We start from the raw sequence: 19,310 nt of genomic DNA on the forward strand, positions 1-19,310 counted from the left end.
TGTTTATGTTTAAAGTTTATGCATCTTCATGAAAAAAATATTTTTAAGTACAAGTATTTTTCACTGTTGCATGTGATATGTATATGTATTATTTGTTATCAAGATTATGGTGTATTGAGTCTTTAGACTCACTACCTGTGATTGATGCATGTGATTATGCTAATTATGATAATGGAGGTCTTGATGGTTGACTTTGCTGGACTGAAGGTGTACATAACCCGAAGACCGACGCTAGTTTCCGCAGTAGTATATGTTTTATGATTTTAAATTATGTTAAAGATATTTTTACGACGATTATTTATGAGTGATTTTTGAGAAATTATAGTATGAGCTATGCTTTTCAAATGTTATTTTTAGATTTAGTAAAATGTTTGTTGTTTTATTTTAAAATGATGTCAAAAATATTTTATGTAAATTATATGGTAGGCTGATGCTATGTGAGGTTTAGGAAAAAAAATTTCTAGTACGTTTTAAGTAAAACGAATAGCAGACGTTTCATGTAACAAATCATTGTCAAATAATTTTGAAAAAAAAGTAAAATTAAAAATTTTATTATTAATTTCTATAATAAAAGATTGTTGAGGAGGATAAACTGGTTTTTGAATCTGTCCCAAAGAAATTTTATAATTTATTTTAAGAATAGAATTATAATCTATAATAAATGTTTTAAAGATCGAGAAAGAGTTTAGAGGGGGGGATGAATGAACTCTTTCAAGTTTTCTTAATTAAAATTAGTTTTTCAAACGTTTTTAGGCGGTTGAAAATTCTTTCTCAAACGGTTGGAAAGTTGAACCACTGATGAGTGCGGAAAACGGTTCAAAATTCCAATGACGGTTCAAACACTTTTAGCAGACTTAACAAATTGCGGTTAAAAATGTAAGAGCTTGTGATAAGTAAATAACACAAGATATTTATGGATGTTCGGAGATTAAATACTCCTACGTCACCCCTTCTTCCTTTTTCAGGAAGGATTCCACTAAAAGACTTTGACTTTACAACGTATTTGCAACAGCCCACTCCAATCAGGACTTATCACACTGCCTGTATTGGAACTCTTAGTGATCACTTTACACTTCTGGATATTAAGAACACTCAGTTCACCAGATAACAAGACTTGATCTAATAACCAACAGGTTACTGATGAGAATGAACGGTTTGATGTGAGTAGCAAGAAAATGATCCTAAGATGATCAAAAGATTTGCTGTTGAAAGCGTGCTGATTTGAGCGAATAAGTATGTAAACTTTTAGGAGCGCTCAGAGATGTTTTCAAGTATGCAAGCAAGCTGTTATGATTCAATTGTGAGCTGAAAAGAACTGCTCCTTCTTGGCACACTCTTCCGTTAATATATACGATTTTCTTAACGGTCGGGAAGGACATAGCAACGTTAACCTGAAACTCTGAACAGATGAGTTTCTGTCGTCTTTATGAGCATTAAATGTTCTTTAATGAACGCATTTAATCTTCCTTTTGCCCAGCACCGTTCTGAAGTGCTTTTCCTGAGGAGTTCCTTTTATAGTAACTGTATTTAGCATCAGAACATGCAGTCTATACTTGGTCTCTCTTCTTTGGGAAAAGATCATAAATGCTAATCAATCTTGGAGCAGATGTATATACATTGACCTCAAGATGATGTAATACTTCGAATGTATTAAACCGGTCAGAGAATGTCTTTGAGTAATAAATGGTCCTTTAAATGATCCAATTCTGTTAAGCGGTTGAGACTCCTTTTAGCTTAGGCCGGTTTAGAAAGGTACATCATTATTTGAGCTGGACGGTTGAACTGATATAATGTCATATATATGAACCGCAGTGTTGTCTAGTTTTTGTCATACGCCAAAATTCTTGGGAATAATATTTTCTTCAACAATTTCCCTCTTTTTGGTGATGAAAAAACCCAGTTGGAAGATTTATTCACAATAAGATTTAGTATGAGCGAAAGAATTGTATTTCATTAAGTGAATGAAATTACAATATTCAAAATGTTTCACAACTGTTCGAGATGACTAATTTCCCTTCTTTGAACCTGAACTTTGTTCCCCATATTTAGCTTTGTCTTTCTTTTATCTTGACTCATGTAATTCCTTCAGTACAGATAGTTATGCTTCTTGAATTGCCTTTTGCCGATCTCTTTCTCCCTTTTTGACATCCCCGTGTACGAGGAAAGTCATAATTTCCGCAAGCTGAGCACCTTGGGCATCGAGGCGTTGTTCAAGATTTGTCTGCAGTCGAGTCATTTGCTCCGAAAGACCAAGGCACATGTTGAGATGTTTAGAGTTGTGTTTGGCTTGCTTGATAGAGAAACTTGTTTCTATGTTGGAAATATCAGCGCGAACAGCCGACTTTACTGATCGAAAACCTCTTGTAGATCAGATTGTCTGTGATTGAACGCCAGAATTGATTGATCCATAGTGATCAATCTTGCTAGAATTCGCTGTTGATAGCTTTCTTCTAGAGCTTCTTCTTGAGATACATGTTCTTCAAGTTTGTCTTCTCCAGATAATCAGCTGTGCTCGAGAGTGATCAATTGAGAGGAGGGCAGCTTCTCAGCAATTTGTAACGGTTCTAGTTCATGTAGTTCAGCTGTAATATTCTCAATGATGTGATCAATATACTCAGCCGAGGCAGAGCTTTTAGAGCCGGTTTCAGTTGGTGCCTCATGCTTTGTTGGCGAAGAACTTGATGGAGGAGAATTTACATGCACCAAAGGATCATTCATCTGAGTTATATGTGCTTCCTTGAGTGATGACAATAGTTGTTCTGAGGGAGATTTTGGATCATCCTTGGTGGGAGAAACTGGTGAAGACATCATTGGATCATCCCGAAATGTGACAACTTTATCAAAGTCAGATAAAAATATTTCTGCCGCATCAACAGAAACCTTTTGATCAGCTGAGGGATCACGTGTGGGCGGTTGGGTAGACTTATCCATTGCAGAGATTGATGGAGACACGGATGGAATACCGGTGGCAATCTGATGAATCTGTGTTTCTGCATCACCCGATTGAGTCGGTACAGTAAATACTGTTGAAGGAGGTTTAGTGTGTGTATTGGGAGAGATAGATGAGGAGTCCTTTTCAGTAGGGATGACTGGACACTGTTCAGAGCTTAGATCTTCATGAATTTCCATTAGAGAGTCTAACTTTGTTTGATCTGTAACAGTGGGGAGATTAAGATCTTGTCGCATTTGGGCGACTCTCATAGCCAGTGACAATGCGTCCATCTCAAGTTTAGAGATGACTGCCGAATCATCCTTGGCAGTAGGACAAAAAGGGTCAAAATTATCTCTTTTCAACCGGATGATGATTCAGAGAGTGCTTTCCTTCATTTGAAGTTCCAGAAAGTCTCTTTGTTGAAGAGCGGTTTGAATATCAGCCGTTTCTGTCCATTCCAAAATGGACCGCTCTAGCTTAGCAGATGCTTTAATTTTGCCGGTTTCAAGTAGAGAATCAAACGTTACAGCAGTTCGATACTTAACCCATCTGTCAAACATTTTTATCTTTTTCTGGACAGCCTCATTAACACGCTTGCTAGCTAGTACTATGGCCGAATGAACTGCATTGTTTAGAGGTGGATTTTCGATCATCACCTGTTTGCCCTTATCTGAAGAGAGAATGATGGGGAATCCAGAATAAGACGATTCAATCTCTTTTTCAGCAATACGAATCCCATTTTGTTTCATGACTGAGATCGCAGGGATAGGGGAAGGAACAAGTGGAGCCGAAAGATGTTTGACCAATCTTATCTTGGTTGGCTGTGCAGTTCTCTTTTTCTTGAAAACTTGAGCAACTGGAACGTCATCTTTGGACTCATCATCAGAGCTTGTCTTTGGAACCAGCTTTCTCTTGGTTTCCTTGGCAGTTGAAATGGTTGTGGATGATTTCTTTTGTTTGACAAACTTTTCCCCGGTTTCAGTCTTTATGGAGATTATCTCCTTAGCCGGTCGATTCTTTTGGATAAATTTTTCAACCGATATCCAGTTGAAGAGCTTAGTTTTGCCAACATCTATCATATCAACCGGTTGAACCCCGGAGTCGATCAAAATGTGGCAGATTTGAACCACAAACCCTTGTGATTGGTTTTTTTTGTTGATCATGGTAACCAATATTCTGAAGAGAACGTCAGACCAGTTAACCTGCAATTTTGATGAGATAGTGGCTATAACCAGAAATTTCTCCAAAGTGATTTTATCATAAGCACCGGCTTTGACAAGTAGTCCTTTGGCGACGATATCTGCTAGCAGTCTGTATTCAATTTTTAAATCACGTTTCTGACAAGTGGGATGTGAAATTGGAGAGTTTGTGTATGAGAAATCACTACGCCAGATATCAATATTTCCATGAGGCAGTGTAGAGAAATCAGTTACTCCTTCCGTTTGTAAGCTGAACAATTCAGCAAACATCTTCTGTGTGAACAGAAGTCTTTTTTTTTCGACAACACAAATGATTTCACCGTTCTTCATGTGGGCAGACTCGAAGAATGTCTTTAGTAGTGTGTCTGATTATTGGTAGCTGCAGCCCAGAAAGGAGCGAAGCCCAGAATTTTTGATTGTGCGAAACATGGCTTTCATTGCTTTGTTGGGCATGGAAAATATGGACGCGAAGTTAATAGCGACTGTATTATGAGAAATTGAGGCAGCCATTTTCTTGATTTAACACAAGTGTTCGAACTTAGTACCTGCAGGTTAGATGAATATGTGATAGAGTTTGCAATAGCAAGGTAAGCTCAGCACGGTTGCAAATGAAGAGTATGTATTTGCGGTTCAGATTATCACTAGTTAGTCCACGTGGAGGACTATTAGTGGAGAGTGTTTTGTAAATTTTGAACAATTTGGGCGGCGGTAAAAGAATTTATTTGAATTTTTTAAAAAGTGAAAGTTGTCACGTCATTCAGAAGCAGTTGAAAAGTTGAGTAATTTTTACGCAATGATGTGGAAGTGTCTCGCCCAGGTAAAATTAATCATATGCGTAATGTAGTTAGGAGGAAACGGTTGAGAAGTCTATTTAATTAATGACTTAACAATTTTTCCCCTTAAACATGTGGATTAAAGACTAATCCTGGATAATGAACCGTCGATGGCTTAATCAGAAAGCCTCTTTAAATTCTAGTGTCTGTCAACATGAGAGAGAGAGAGAGATACCCTTTAATCACTTTATCTATAAAAACAGGTATAGAGGTTAGCTTTACACACAACACATATCAACATGGCGAAAGTAGGCTGTTAAAATGAGCCGGATCTAATGAAAGAATTTGAAGAGTTAATATTAGCTTCTCGCAAGGCTGCTTATGAAGATAGCGTTTTTGAGAAGACGCTGGCAGTCTGGTCAAAGGTCGAAGAGCTTCGGTCCTCCATTGATGGAGTACGAGGCGTTACTGCTCAGGAGATGGCTCTCCTGAAGAAATTTCAGCGACTCCTTTATGTCGTTGATCCATCATACGCCTTCTCTGATGATGGCGTTTACCTCCTCATGCTCTTAAAAGAGCAGAGGACTCTGAGGAAGATTGCTTCCTCATATGACTTTTTACGTACCTCCATCAGTAAGCTGACCGCTTGGTTGCACAACTGGTTGAGGGTGGTAGAAGATGGAGTTAGGGATGTAAGATGCAAGTTGTTTAAATGAAATATTTTTATTTTGTATTACCTACTGTCTCTTTTTATTTCCGTTTATTTCCTGCAATACAAACTGAATAATCGCAAGAACTAAATATATCAAGATAAATCAATTAATCCAAGCATATTGCGGAAATAAGAGAACTTAATCTCTGGTAATTGTTTTGTGAAAATATCGGCCGTTTGTTGATCAGTATATTTTTTTCGTTGATATGTCATCTAATGGCTTCTGCATCTGAGAATAAACAACTGCAATACCTGTGTGGTTGTTCTCCGTCGGGTGTGAGCTTAGTAAGAACTGCTGCCCATAATGATCACTGGCATCAGTATATAATACCAGATCATCTTCATATTGAGGAATAGCCATTTTCGAAAGATTTTTACAAATCTCATTTAAATAGACAAGTCCTTCTGTGTTCTTATGTCCATATAAATCTTGCATCTTTCTTTGATAATGGACTAAACACTTTCCTGTGTTTTTCTAGGTTTTTTATAAACATTCCAGCAAAATTAACAACTCTCAGAAAACTTTGAAGTTGTTTCTTTTCTTTTAACTCGTTTGGAAAATTTTGCATCTTTTCTACTATATTATTTTGCAAAATAATTCCAGACTCATCGATTTCTATTCCTAGAAATTCAATTTTTCTTGTGGCAATAACTGCTTTCTTTTCTGAGAGAACCACTCCTTTTTTTTTACAAACATCAGAGAAAATCTCTATATGCTTAATATGTTCTTCCATATTTTTTGATGCTATCAAACATCGTCAATATAGACAAACATAAATTTGAAATAATCTTTAAATACATTATCCATTTTCCTTTGAAATATATGTGGCGAATTAGCCAATCCCATTGGTAATACCTCCTAGATATAGTGTCCTTGTGGTGTGGAGAAAACTGTGAATTTTTTGCTTCCTTCTTCCATTCGAATCTGATGAAAACCAGACTTACAATCAAACTTAGAGAATATCTTGGCATTGCGTATGCAACTAATTAGATGTTCTCTACTAGGTATAAAATACCCATCAAACTCTAGAATCTTATTAATCTCTTGATAATTAATAACTAGTATGGGTTTGTTCCTTTTTATTTCACCATGATTTCTTACCAGGAATCCTGGGCCACTGTATGGTGAAATTTCTGCTTTGATTAAACCAAGGTCCAAATGTTCCTTGATTATAATCTGCATATCCCTTTGATAAATAATATTCATTGGGATAGGCTTACAACGGACAAATTCATATTCTTTGCCTTACTTAATTTTAAGGCAAGCTTTGAGTTGATTTTTATCCCCCCATACCAAGGGATCTTCATTGTAATTTTCTTTGATCCTTTTCTTGACATCTTCTAATGATACCTTAGATTCAAACTCTACCTCATTCTTATGTAGAGCTATCTTAAGGCATTCTATTTCTTCAGGTTAGAGCTCCTTATCTGCTCTTAGTTGGAGCATTGTTTCTCCAAACCGTTTAGAATCCTTCTTTTTTGGGTTCAGAAGTTTTCCTTCATCACCACGCTTGCTGCGAAACTGGATTGGCACTTTCCGTAAAATTCCTCTCATAGTCTCTGGACTATAATTTTGTGATCATAAGGTGCTATGAACACTAATTTTCTAGTCTCATTTTCTTGCGTATAGGACTTGAACATTTGTAGGAAATTGTTTTCTAGCAAAATATCAGCTCCTGTATCATGAAAATAAATCAGCGATGTTTTTACCTTACACCAAGGTGTTTTTCCAACACCTCCGATCATAATTTCAGTCATCTTAATCCCTTTACATAAGATTAAGATTATTCTGGAAAAATCGCTTCCAGCAATCTTGGGTAATTCTTCTTCTAAATTATTTGGAAAGACTCCCCTCTTTGCTGTACAGATTCCAACACCTGAATCAATATAAGCAGCAAAATATTCTGTCTTATATTGTTCATACAACATTCCTACTCGAATGTATATCGAGAATGGGCTTGTGGTCATTGGATTTTCCACATCTTGTCATCAGCTATAAACTTCATTCCATACTCTAGAAGTTTCCAAGGTTTGTGTTCCTCGAGAATCTCTAGTCCCAGAACCAGTCGATCTGATTCTTTCCCTGGAATTCCTTTGATAAGAACTTCCAATTCTCCAATATTGATCATTCCTTGGTAAGTTCCTATCATAGGTTGTTCCAAATAGTATATGGTATTACAAGAAAATTGATTCCTTTGTTTCGTACTATCAAATACTATTTCTACTTTCTTTGACCCTTCTGGGCATCTAAGCTTTCCTAATGTAGAAAATTTTTTTTGCTCCTGTTGGGTTTCTTGGACTTGTGTTTTTCCCAACATGGAACTTGTAATTATATCTCCTTGAAAAGATAGTCTTCTTGATTCCAATCTAAGACTTTGATTCCTTTGTAGAATTGGCTTGTATTTTATTTGGATATCTGTTTCCTGTATTAAAGGAAACTCAACTCTTTCTGGATAAATTGCCTGAGCAAATTTTCCAAATATCTCAGGTATTTCAATAAACTCATTTATAATAAACAACTCCGAATGATGTGTATTAGATTGAGCGTATGAAATTTGATAGGTAATAGAATATGGTCTATTACCTTCTTTCGTTAGGTTTTTTTCCTTGAAATTTTGGTGCAATGCCAAGGCTTGGCTAAAATCTCGATCTCCCAGGTTGTAGGAAATTCTCAGATAGATTACTCCTACAATCTTTCCTACGCAGAGATTTCCTGAGATAGTTCCTAGTACTGAATCTTGAAGGTTCCCCATTCTTTTGTCGCATATAGCAATATCAATGGGTGAATCTATTCTTTCTTTGAAAGTATCTTTTATCATAATCTGGATTGCTCCGATATGAATCCAGGAGATAGACCGTGCTACTTCTATCCAGAGTTTTTGTAATTCCTACTTAATTTTTTCAGAAGGAATTAATTGCATCTCCTTTCTATTTCATGTAAGTTTCATTGAGATTGCCATTTCCCTTCTAGAAAATTTATAGGTTAGATGATGCTTTCTGTTTCTTAGGCAAAGATTTCCTAAGAACTTTTCTACCTGTCTTGCAGAGAATCTTTGATATCTCTGTAGACTAGGATTTTTTTTCATGATCCTTTGGACCATGTTATGTGATATCGTTGTCTGGCTAAAGAATCCAGAAAAATCTTCATGTGTTTCGTGTCAAAACACCTCGTCCTCAGTTAGATTTTGATTCTGATCCATCAGATTCTCCCTGACTTAAAACTTATTCTTCTTCATATATACTTTCATCTGAGGCAATATCCTCAAATCTGTATACCTGAATAAGATCCTAGTAATAAACTGTTTCTTCAATATCCGGGGTTGGATCGAAGTGTTTAATACCTCTTTTTTCATTTTATAGATAGTTGGTTGAGATATGACCTCTTGCTCCACATGTCCAGCAATTACAATCTTTAAAACTTTCATTAGCTCGAGCATGAGCTCTTCTGAAAGTTTTCTTCGTAGGTGTTCTTCCTGTGCTTCGAGATGTACTCGATGCGTGGGAGGATATCCTACTTCTTGATGGTTCACTTCTTTGCCCAAATTGATAAGATCTGGTGTGAGGCCCGGGGCCGAAGAGGGCGGGGGGTGATCGCCGGTGCCATCAATTGCACGGACAATGAGCGGCTCCTGGCAGGCTTCTAGGTGGAGGGAACATGGATGAACCGACCCACACGGGAATGAGAGGGATTCCGAGACTGTTCAATGTAATGGACTGTACAGTTGAAGAGAGCTTAAAAGATTTGATTTGTACTACTCATATCACGAAGGTGCATCTTTTTTTCGGTAGCTCATCACATAAGAACTCCAAAGTTAAGCATGCTTGACTTGGGGCAATTTTGGGATGGGTGACCTCCTAGGAAGTTTCCTAGGGTGCGTGTGACTGAGGACATAAGCACGATGGAAAGACCTGTCTTGATACAGTGAGGACAGTCGTCGAATCTGGGACGTTACAAGTGGTATCAGAGCTGACCTCTCTTAGTACGGTGTGGTTCGGGGATAGGGCTGTAAACGAATTGAATCGAATCGAATTTTATGAAATTTTCAGTTTTCGAGCTCGAGCTCGAATTCGAATAAACATATTCGAAACTCGAACTTTTATTATTTTCGATTCGAACTCGATTCGAACTGAGGCTCGAGTTCGAATCGAGTTCGAATCCGATTCGAACTCGAATAATATTATATATAATATATTATATATTATAATATTATATATAATATATTATATATATACTTAAAAATATTTTATTTATTTTTTAAATATAATGCTAAAGTTCGCGAACAGTTCACGAACAATCGAACAATATAATTTTAGCTCGAATTCGATTCGAAAAATATTCGAACATGTTCGAGTTCGGCTCGAATTCGATAATTTTGAATTCGAACCAAATATTACTCGAACCGGCTCGAAAAGTTCGTGAACGTGTTTGGTTCGTTTACACCCCTATTTGGGGACGAACCAAGCGGAAGCTGGTGGGCATGTGAGGCCCGGGGCCGAAGAGGGCGGGGGGTGATCGCCGGTGCCATCAGTTGCACGGACAATGAGCGGCTCCTGGCAGGCTTCTAGGTGGAGAGAACATGAATGAACCGACCCACACGGGAATGAGAGGGATTCCAAAACTGTTCAATGTAATGGACTGTACAGTTGAAGAGGGCTTAAAAGATTTGATTTGTAGAACTCATATCACGAAGGTGCATCTTCTTTTCGGTAGCTCATCACATAAGAACTCCAAAGTTAAAGCGTGCTTGACTTGGGGCAATTTTGGGATGGGTGACCTCCTGGGAAGTTTCCTAGGGTGCGTGTGAGTGAGGACATAAGCACGCTAGAAAGACCCGTCTTGATACAGTGAGGACAGTCGTCGAATCTGGGACGTTACATCTGGCTTTCTGTCTTGACCATACTGTTCTTGGCTTTCAAAAACTTCTTTCACTTCTGGCATAAGAATGAGTTCCAAAACTTTTCCTCTTATGCTTCTGTGGTTTACTTCCAGTAATCGTTGGAAGATCATTTTCCTTACAACATAAATGAGTACATTTATTAATACCCATTAAACGTTTGTAATTCTTTTTTAATGCTGCCAAATGGCACCATTATGCCAATTTTCCTTTAAGGAAAGAGGCTCTTCGTGCCAATGTATCTGTATTGCCAAGGATATACTCCCTTATTAGCATTTCTCTCCAGGGATTTGGCATCTTGGCGAAGAAAAGCTGCATTGCTATGTCTTCTTCGATCCCTAAATTCCATCTGTATTTATTGAATAACATATGTATTCATCTATTATACATATGTCATGTAATTCAAGACAATACAGAGCTTGAGTATATTTCTTTTTATTCTCTGTATCTTGACTGTTAAAATAGTCTACCCCTATAAATTGAGCTTTAAAAAGGGTAGCCATTCTTCCGACTATCTCGCTAAGAGATTCTCCGGCTAAGACTGACTCTTTGGTTTCTACAGAAGTCATGTCCCAGGCAATTTTCACTGATCCCATAAGACTCATTTCCAGAAGTTTAATGAATCTTTCTCGGTTAAGATCAAGTGTTCCTGTTGCGATTCTCGTAGTTGATGTCCAATCATCTATAAGATCTTCTCTCTTTTTGAAGTCTAATACATCTAGGTTAAGCATAACCCCATAAGGATGTATTGGTTCTAAAACAAATTTCCCATAGGATGTTTGGTGCAAGGGAATTTGATTCTTCCTTGAATTTGTTCTCGCTGGGTGTGCTCCTCCACCGGTGTAGAAGTTTGATTGGGATTCTCTCATATTTATATTTTGAAATCTCACACTTTCCCTTGGTGGTTCCTGAGAAGATGACCAAGCTATAGAAGGTGGTTTACCTCCCGTTGTGTTCATCTTTAGATTTACGACTTTGAGATTTGCAAAAGATTATGAAAGCTCTTGTAGATCCTCTAGACCAATCCTTTCTAACGTTGTCATCAGATTAATTTCTTTTCTGAGACTGTTTTAATTAGATTGGTCAACTTTTCTTCTTCAGTTATAGGTTTTGGTATAACTTTGACATTCCCTCTTTGATGTAATAAGGGTTCAGTTCCAAAGGATAGTGGTAACCTTTCTTCTGAAGTTCTTTTACTAGAACTCGATTGTTGTTCTATTTTTTGAATTATTGTTTGAATGTCCTTTAAGGTTACAAGAATTTCTTCTTGTTTTTCTAGGACCTTTTCAACTCGTTGAGGTACATATCATATCAAATTGCATAATTTTGTACCGTTTTCTGGATTTCCTAAAGATCTGAAGAGATCTTAGAGGAATCAGGTACTATTTCCAGAAACTTATTAGATTGAATCATAAGTTTACCTGAGGGTGCTGTAGCATCCCTTGCTGTTCCTGATATCTAACCAAGTTTAGTTGCTCTTGTGTATATTCCAAAATATTGGAATAGTTCTTATAAATTATTGTTCTCGAACATAAGTTCAGATTCATAACTTTTTCGAAATTCTCCTCCTCAAACTTTTTAATTACTTGTTAATAATAAATTTTGTGTTTGAAATAAATTTTACCTAAGCTCTAATACCATTTAACGAGGCCCAGTTATCAATTAAAATTTAAAAGGAAATAAGGGTGTTTTTGGTATTTTGAAATTTTTTTCTCTCTCCGGATATTGGGGACCAAATTCTTTTATTCTATGTACTGAATCCCAATATAGTATATTATTTAATTTAAAACAAATTCTTTCTCATTTATTTAATTTTTAAAAATAAAGTGATATTATTTAAATTTATTATAATTATTATTTGAAATATTCAATATAAATGCAAGAATAATTCAAGGGTAAATTGTAGATAAATCCCTAAAACTCATCTCAAATTTATTCTAGCTCCCTACACCTAAAAAAATTTGTTTAAACTTCCTAAAAGGTTAAAAATGACAAAAATACTCCTTATAAGTATATTTTCTAATGATTGATTTTTTGGGCCGTAAATGGTATCAGAGCCGAGGTAAAATTATTTCTAACATACAAATTTATTATTACAAATGTAATTAAATGTTTGAGGAGAAGAATTTCGAAAAAATTATGAATCCGAATTTATCTTCGAGAAAAATAATTTACAAGAATTATTCCAATATTTTGGAATATATACAAGAGCATCTAACTATTGTTAGATATCAGGAGCAGAAAGAGATACTACAGCACTTTCAGGTAAAATTATGATTTAAGCAAATAAGTTTCTGAAAATAGTACCAGATTCCTCTAAGCTCTCTTCGGATCTTAGGAAAATCCAGAAAACGGTACAAAATTATGGCAATATGCTATACTTTGTACCCCAACGAGTTGATAAAATCCTTGAAACCAGGAAGAAATTCTTGGAATATTAAAGGATATTCAAACAAGAATTCAAAAACTAGAACAACAACCAATTTCTAGTAAAAGAACTTCAGGAGGATGGTTACCACCATCATTTGGTACTGAACCTTTGGAAGGCCAGAGTGGTGTCAAAACCTTCAACTGAAGAAGAAAAGATGATCAATCTAATCAAATCTGTCTCAGAAAAGAAATTAATCTGATGAAAAATTTAGAAAGGATTGGTCTGGAGGATCTACAAAAGCTTGCGGAATCTTTCACAAATATCAAAGTTTTAGATCTGAAGAGGAACACAGCAGGAGGTGAAATACCTGCTATAACCTGGTCGTCTTCTCAGGATCCACCAAGAGAAAATGTGGGATCTCAAAATATAAACATGAGAGAATCTCAACCCGATTTCCATACTGGCGAAGGATCACACCCAGCGGGAACAAGGACAAGGAGAAGTTAAATTCTCTTGCACCAAACACCCTATGGGAAAACTGTTTTGGATCCTATACATTCTTATGGGGTTATGCTGAACCTTGATGTATTATATTTTAAAAACAGAGAAGATCTCATATATGACTGGACATCTGCTATGAGAATCGCAGCAGGAACACGTGATTTCAACAGAGAAGGATTCATTAAACTTTTAGAAATGAGTCTGATGGGATGAGTTAAAATTTCTTGGGACATGACCTTATTAGAAACTAAAGAGTCAGTCCTAGCCGGAGAATCTCTTAATGAGATTGCTGGAAAAATGGCTATACTATTTAAAACACAATTTATAGGGGTAGACTATTTTAACAGTCAAGATACAGAGAAGAGGAAGAAATATACTCAAGCTTTGTATAGTCTCGAATTACATGATATATGTTTAGTGGATGAATGCATTATGTTATTCACTAAATATAGATGAAATTCAGGGGTCGAAGAATATATAGCTATGCAGCTTTTCTATGCAAAAATGTCAAGTCTTTGGAGAGAATGCTCATAAGGGAATACGTACCTGGAAACCCAGATACGTTGGCACGAAGAGCCTCTTTTCTCAAAAGAAAATTGGCAGAATGAAGTCATATGACAACATTACAAAAGAATTACAAACACTTAAGGGGTATCAACAAAATAACTCTTTTGTGTTGTAAAGAAAATGATCTTTCAACGATTATTGGAAGTAAACCACATAAGCATAAAACGAAAAGTTTTAGGACTCATCCTTATGCTCGAAGTGGAAAAAGTTCTTGGAAACTAAGAATAGTATGGTCTAGACAGAAAGCCAGATCTTACAAATCTGGACAAAGAAATGGACCATCAAGAAGTAGGATATCATCACAAGCATCGAGTACATCTCGGAGCACAGGAAGAACACCTGCGAAGAAAACTTTCAGAAATGCTCATATTCGTGCAAATGAAAGTTTCAACGATTGTAATTGCCGGACATGTGGAGCAAGAGGTCATATCTCGACCAACTGTCCAGAAAATGAAAAAAGAGGTATTAAATGCTTTGATCCAACCCCGGATATTGAAGAAGCAGTTTATTACCAAGATCTGATTCAGGTATACAGATTCGATGATATTGCCTCATATGAAAGTATATACTAAGAAGAAGTCTTAAGTCAAGAAGAATCTGATGGAATTGAATCGGAATCTGACTGAAGACGAGGTGTTTCGACATGAAACACATGAAGATTTGTCTGGTTTCTTTAGCCAGACAACAATATCTCATAACATGGTCCAAAAGATCATGAGATAAAATTCTAGTCTTCAGAGATATCAAGGATTCTCTGCATGACAGGTAGAAAAGTTCTTAGAAAGTCTTGGCCTAAGAAACAGAAAGCATCATCTAATTTATAAAGTTTCTAGAAGGGAAATGGCAATCCCGATGGAACTAATAGGAAATAGAATGGAGATGCAGTTAATTTTTTCCGAAGAAATTGAGGAATTACAAAAACTCAAGATAGAAGTAGCAAGGACTATGTCCTGGATTTATATCGGAGCAATCTAGATTATGATAAAAGCTACTTTCAAAGAAGGAATAGATTCACCCATTGATATTGCTATATGCCATAAAAGAATGGGGAACCTTCAAGATTCAGTACTGGGAACTATCTCAGAAAATCTCTGCGCAGGAAAAATTGTAGGAGTAATCTTTCCAATGATAGCCTACAATTTGGCAGATCAAGATTTTAGCCGAGCCTTGACATTACACAAAAATTTCAAGGAAAAAAGGCTGATGAAAGAAGGTAATAGACCATATTCTATTACTTATCAGATTTCATATGCTCTATCTAATACACATCATTCAGAATTATTTATTAGAAATGAGTTTATTGAAATACCTGAGATATTTGGAAAAGTTGCCCAGGCAATTTATCTAGAGAGAGTTGAGTTTCCTTTAATACAGGAAACAGATATCCAAATACAAGACAAACCGATTCTACAAAAGAATCAAAGTCTTAGATTCGAATCAAGAAGACTATCTTTTCAGGGAGATATAATTACAAGTTACAGGTGGAAAAAAATGCCTGTCCAAGAAACCCAACATGAGCTAAAAAGTTTTTCTACAATAGGAAAACTTAGATGTCCAGAAGGGTGGAAGGAAGTAGAAACAATATTTTATATTACGAAGCAAAGGAATCAATTTCCTTGTAATACAATATACTATTTGGAACAACCTTTGATAGGAACTTACCAAGGACTGATTAATATCGGAGAATTGGAAGTTCATATTCAAGGAATTTCAGGGAAAGAATCAGATCGACTGATTCTTGGATTAGAGTTTCTCGAGGAACACAAACCTTGGAAACGTCTAGAGTTTGGAATGAAGTTTATGGAAGATGACAAAATGTGGAAAATCCAATGACCGCAAGCCCATTCTCCATATACATTCCAGTAGGAATTTTATATGAACAATATAAGACAGAATATTTTGCTGCTTATATTGATTCAGGTGCTGGAATCTGTACAGCAAAACGAGGAGTTTTTCCAAATAATTTGGAAGAAAAATTACCAAAGATTGATGGAAGAGATTTTTTCAGAAGTATCTTAATCTTAGACAAAGGGATTAAGATGACTGAAATCATGATTGGAGGTGCTGGACAAACACCTTGGTACAAGGTAAAAACACCACCAATTTATTTTCATGATACATGATCTGACATATTGTTAGGAAATAATTTCCTACAAATGTTCAAGTCCTATACTCAAGAAAATGAAACTAGACGGTTAGTGTTCACAACACCCTGTGATAACAAAATCATAGTCCAGAAGCATTTTACAGGAAATTGTCGATCCAGTTTCGCAGCAAGCATGGTGATGAAGGAAAACTTCTGAACCCAAAAATGAAAGATTCTAGACGGTTTGGAGAAACAATACTCCAGTTAAAAGCAGATAAAGAACTCCAACCAAAAGATATAGAATGCCTTAAGATAACTCTATATAGGAATGAAGTAGAGTTTGAATATAAGGTATCATTGGAAGATGTCAAGAAGAGGATCAAAGAAAATTACAATGAAGATCCCTTTGCATGGTGGGATAGAAATCAACTCAAAGCTTGCCTTAAAATTAAGGAAGGTAAAGAGTATGAATTTTTCCGTTACAAGCCTATTCTAATGAATATAATTGATCAAAGGGATATGTAGATTATAATCAAAGAACATTTGGACCTTGGTTTAATCAAAGCAGGAATGTCACCATATTGCAGTCCAGGTTTTCTAGTAAGAAATCATGGTGAAATAAAACGAGGTAAACCCAATTTGCTTATTAATTATCAAGAAATTAATAAGATTCTGGAGTTTGATAAGTATTTTATACCTAGTAGAGAACATCTAATTAGTTGCATACGCAATGCCAAGATTTTCTCTAAATTCGATTGTAAGTCTGGTTTTTATCAGATTCGAATGCAGGAAGAAAGCAAGAAATTTACAGCTTTTTCCACACCACAAGGAAATTATATTTGGGAAGTATTACCAATGGGATTGGATAATTCACCCCAGATATTTCAAAGAAAATGGATAATCTTTTTAAAGATTATTTTTAATTCATGTTTGTTTATATTGATGATGTTTTGATAGCATCTAAAAATATGAATGAACATGTTAAACACTTGGAGATCTTTTATAAGGTTTGTACAAAAAAAGGACTGGTTCTATCTGAAAAGAAAGCAGTCATTGCAACAAGAAAGATTGAATTCCTCGGAATTAAAATTGATGAGTCAAGAATAATTCTGCAAGAACACATAGTCGAAAAGGTGCAGAATTTTCCAGATAATCTCAAAGACAAGAAGAAACTTCAAAGTTTCTTAAGAGTTGTTAATTTTGCTGGGATGTTTATTACAAACCTAGCAAAACATAGAAAGATGTTTAGTCCATTATTGAAAAAAGATTCTAAATTTATATGGACCGAAGAACACACGAAGGGACTAAGCCAATTAAAAGAGATTTGTAAAAATCTTCGAAAATGGTTTTTTCTCAAGATGAAGATGATCTGGTATTATACAAAGATGTCAGTGATCATTGGTGGGCAGCTGTTCTTACTAAGCTCACACCGGCCGGAGAACAACCATCCAGATATTGTAGTGGTTTATTCTCAGATGCAGAAGCCATCAGATGACATATCAACGAGAAAGAATTTTATGCAGTAAAAAAGGCTTTTGAAAAATGGCCATTATTTTTACTTGCAAAGAAATTTACTTTGAAAATTGATAATACACAGGTGAAAGCTTTTCTAAAAAATAGGATTGAATCTAAACCAGAAAAAGCTAGACTATTAAGATGGCAAGCTCTATGTCAAAATTATATTTTTTATATAATTATTATTAAATCTCATGAAAATATTATTGCAGATTTTTTAACAAGAGATGGACAGAATTGACATTGATGCTATCATCAAGATGCAGAGGCATTTGAGGGAACACCTTGAAATGCTTCAAACCAAGTTTAACAAATAAGCACTAAACGCCGAAATTGCGGCAAGGCTTCAACAAGTGGATAAGAGAATTTTCTCTGATCGAATAACATGATGTTTACAGGCATATATTCAGTTATGTTCTGTGACGCAAAGGCCTATCCTCCAAGGCATCGAGATGCCATTGGTTTTTCAGAATGAAGAGTTTTCGAGTACAAGACTCTATACCTGGAGCAGGGGATTCAAGTACCTCTAGCACAAGTGTTAAGCCGGGATCATCTTCTCATGAGTCGGCCAAAATAAAAATTGAAACTCCAAATTTCAATCTCGAGTCTTCAAGTCAACCCTTCACCTCGGGGATTGAAGAGGGAGAGATCAACCTTAGACCCAATATTGACAGGGGCAAAGCTAAGGTTGGTAATAATGAAACTGCAATTTGTCCATTCCAGGTTTATCAATAGAATTCGAAGAAATTGAATACAAGAATTGGCATCAACCCAGCCATGGTTCTAGTTGATGTTGCAGGAAAATATCCTAGGGTATGGATGAAACAAAATTCATATCCAAAGGAGGTCAAGGCTTGGTGTGAATTTGGGGCTCTTGCCTCAGTTTATACTACTTCACCCAGCTTCCCGGAGATTTCGGCATTACCAAAGTGGATACAGGAACTGGTACATGAGACTTGGACGAACAATGATCATTTGTCCAAAAGAGATATTCTGGAACTGTATTTTTTCAGTACAACACAAGAACCAGCAGGAAAAGGCTCACACGAACCCTTTCATTTTATCAAGCTAAGGAGGCCAGACATTAATTTCCAGAAATTCATCAAGGATCCTCCTACAAATGAAACACCCATAGTCTCTTCATTCAATGAAGATGACATATCTACCAGAAGAGCATGGGGAGTTTGGGTCTGTCTAACAGATATGAACAAAGTCAAGTATCCATTTAAGTTTTACCAAAATTCTGTAAATAGATCTTTCCTTTTGAATACAATGACAGGAATAACAACGAACTTCGCAGAAGATCTGTTTGAAAAGAAAAAAATCTTTTATTGAACAGCAGGCTGCCGGTAAGTAAAGAAACTCTCCGAAAATTCTGTAATATGACACATGTAGGAAGATGATCAGAAAACATTTGTCCAGAATGCCAAAACCAGAAAGAACCAGAGTTTGGTAAAGGATTCAAGCCGAGATCTGATTGGAAACACTTTACTGAAACAAGTACAAGTGGGGAAGGACCACAATCACGTTTTCCTCAGGGACACAGAAAACCAAAGATTCCCCGACAAAGCTAAAGTGGACATGTGACCATCCCACTAGCAAAAAGAAGGACCACCATGTAAGTGGTATACAAGGACCACCAATAATCGGTGGTAAAGGACAAAGGACTATCGGATTCCCTATTTTTAAAGAAAAAGAGAATCCAATAACAAACAAAAAAACTGGACCCAATCATATCTATAAATAAGAACAAAGGGAA

The sequence above is a fragment of the Primulina tabacum genome, chromosome 10, assembly GCF_025594145.1.
Source record: "Primulina tabacum isolate GXHZ01 chromosome 10, ASM2559414v2, whole genome shotgun sequence".
Lineage (NCBI taxonomy): Eukaryota > Viridiplantae > Streptophyta > Magnoliopsida > Lamiales > Gesneriaceae > Primulina > Primulina tabacum.